The sequence below is a fragment of the Phacochoerus africanus genome, chromosome 2 (assembly GCF_016906955.1).
Source record: "Phacochoerus africanus isolate WHEZ1 chromosome 2, ROS_Pafr_v1, whole genome shotgun sequence".
In the NCBI taxonomy this organism is placed as follows: Eukaryota; Metazoa; Chordata; class Mammalia; order Artiodactyla; family Suidae; genus Phacochoerus; species Phacochoerus africanus.
The window spans coordinates 257,268,074-257,271,485 of NC_062545.1; positions in this window are offsets into that span (position 1 = coordinate 257,268,074).

Here is a 3,412-nt window from a genome sequence, read left to right on the forward strand (position 1 = left end):
TTAATCACATAGGCAGGATCTCAGCTCCCAAAGAACTTATATTCTAGTGGAGGTGGAGAGAGATGGGCAATGAAATCAAACAAACATGATTTTTTAAATTGAAGTATAGTTGATATATAATGTTATATAAGTTACAGGTGTACAACATAGTGATTCATATTTTTTATTATACCACGATTATAGTTATTATTAGTTATTGGCTATATTCCCCATGTTGTACAGTATATTCCTTTTTTTTTTTTTGTCTTTTTGTCTTTTCTAGGGCTGCTCCCTCGGCATATGGAGATTCCCAGGCTAGGGGTCTAATCGGAGCTGTAGGCACCTGCCTACACCAGAGCCACAGCAATGCGGGATCCGAGCTGCGTCTGCAACCTACAGCACAGCTCATGGCAATGCCAGATCGTTAACCCACTGAGCAAGGGCAGGAATTGAACCCGCAACCTCATGGTTCCTAGTCGGATTTGTTAACCACTAGCTATGACGAAAACTCCTTGTACAATATATTCTTGTAGCTTATTTTTTTTTTAATTTTTAAAAATTTTTTAAAATTTATTTTATTTTATTTTATTTATTTTTTTGTCTTTTTGCCATTTTCTTGGGCCACTCTCACAGCATATGGAGCTTCCCAGGCTAGGGGTTGAATCGGAGCTGTAGCCACCAGCCTACGCCAGAGCCACAGCAACGCTGGATCCGAGCCGCGTCTGCAACCTACACCACAGCTCACGGCAACACCGGATCGTTAACCCACTGAGCAAGGGCAAGGATCGAACCCTCAACCTCATTGTTCCTAGTCGGGTTCGTTAACCACTGCGCCACGACAGGAACTCCTTATTTTTTTTTTTAAATGAATAAAACGTGTTGTTTTTTAATTCTGCAAGGTGAAAACCATGAATAGAAAAATCAAGTGACTATTGCCAGAAAAATTTTTGCAATACTTGTCAAGGAACAAAAGATTAATTCTCTAATACATAAAGAGCTCCCACAACTCATTAAGAAAAAGATCAGGAGTTCCCGTCATGCCTCAGTGGTTAACGAATCCGACTAGGAACCATGGGGTTGCAGGTTCTATCCCTGGCCTTGCTCAGTGGGTTAAGGATCCATCATTGCCATGAGCTGTGGTGTGGGTTGCAGACTCGGCTCAGATCCTGGCGTTGCTGTGGCTCTGGTGTAGGCTGGTGGCTACAGCTCCGATTCGACCCCTCGCCTGGGAACCTCCATATGCCTCGGAAGCGGCCCAAGAGATGGTAAAAAGCAAAAACAGAAAAAAAAAAAAAGAAAAAGATCAAGAACCCAATGGAAAACTAGTAAGGGACATGAATTTATAGAAAAGGAAACACAGACGTCTCTTAAACATGTGAAAATGTGGTTACCTTCATTTATCATAAGAGAAATACAAAATAAAGCTGAAGTGAACTACCATTTTTCACCCACCAAATTGGCACAAAGGTAAATGTTTTATAATATGTTCTGTTAGTGAGGCTATAAAAAAAAAACAAGTGCTCTCACACATTATGTTGTGAGCCACATGGGATTTCCTCTCACACATTATAAGTAGGAGTAAAGATTAATGGAAAGATCAGGGAGGGCCACTTGACAATATTTATCAATATTATACACACATGGACCACTTTGTTTTGTTTTGTTCTTGTTTTTAAATTTTATTTTTATTTTTTTTTACAGAATAAAATACATGTATTTAAACACAGTTACGTTCACACAGATTATTATATCATGAATCTTAAGAAACAGATTAAGTGACTCCCTCTGGAGAAGTGGAATGGAAAATATGCTGAGACAAATAGGAAGTTTATTCTATACTTTATCCCATTTCATGTGGCTTTCATCTTTACTATTTGGTATTATCTATTACATTTCAATTTTTCTTTAAAAATTAGCATTATATTAAAATTGTGTATATCATGCAACTAATATTTATAAAGAAGAAAGCCTTATATATCATTAGATATTTTATATAGCATAATAGAAGGAATAACTGGTAAGAATAACAAAAATAATACACCCTCTGAAAATAAGTAAAATATAAAATACATAAATTGGTTAAAAAAGTGTAACTATATAAATATGTCCTCACCATTTGTTACATCTTATTGATTCTTCAATATAGGCATTACACCATTCTAGATGATGTGATAAACAAGACATTATAGACCTTACATTGTACCATGGAGAGAAATGGTTATTAATAATACAATCGTAGAACTGTATTATTTAATAGTACAGTTGCATTATTTAATTATAATTATCATAAATTCTTTGGTGGAGAGGAAGTCAGAATCAGATGTAAGACGACTTCAGCATTCCAAGAATGATGTCATATGACCCCCTTCATGGTGGTTTATGCACTTACTTATTTACTATGAGATATTTCTTCTCCAGAGAATCCTTGTTTGTGTATTAATTGTAGATTTTTGGTTTGCAGTTATTGTGAAGTTTTGATATGTATATGTCTATATGTATATGAGATTGTTTTAAGTTGTTGATCTCTTTTTTTTTATTTTATTTTATTTTATTTTTATTTTTTTTATTTTCCCACTGTACAGCAAGGGGGTCAGGTTATCCTTGCATGTATACATTACAATTACATTTTTCCCCCAAAAGTTGTTGATCTCTTAATTGCAATTTCATCTCCAGTGTCCTGCATTTGTACCCACCTCTTCTCATGATTTCTGATTTTGGTGGTATAATTGTGCGTGGATGATTTCATATCTTTACTGTATATATACCTTTACTGGTGAGACTTGTCATTTGTGGAATTTTTGTTTCCTGTTGCTGTCTTTTCTTTTCTGCCTAAAGAAGTTCCTTTAGTATTTGTTGTAAGGCTGGTTTAGTGTTGCTGAATTCTCTCAGCTTTTGCTTATCTGTGAAGGTTTTGCTTTCTCCTTCAAATCTGAATGAGAGCCTTGCTGGGTTAAAGTAATCTTGGTTGGAGGTTTTTTCCTTTCATCACATTAAGTATATCATGCCACTTCCTTCTGGCCTTCACAGCTTCTGCTGGAAAAATCTGCTGATAACCTTATCAGGGTTCCCTTGTATGTTATTTGTTTCTTTTCCCTAGCTGCTTTCAATATTTTATCTTTGTCTTTAATTTTGGTCAGTTTGATTGATATGTGTCTCGGTGTATTCCTCCTTGGGTTTATTTTATATGGTACTCGTTGTGCTTCCTGGATTTGAGTGGGTGGTTCCTTTCCCATGTTAGGGAAGTTTTCGACTATTATCTCTTGGAATATTTTTTCTGTCCCCTTCTCTCTCTCTTCTCCTTCTGGCACCCCTATAATACGGATGTTGGTGCATTTCACGTGGGTGCGTTTCACGTTGTCCCAGAGTTCTCTGAGACTCTCTTCATTTGTTTTCAATCTTTTTTCTCTTTTATGTTCTGCATTCATAATTTCTT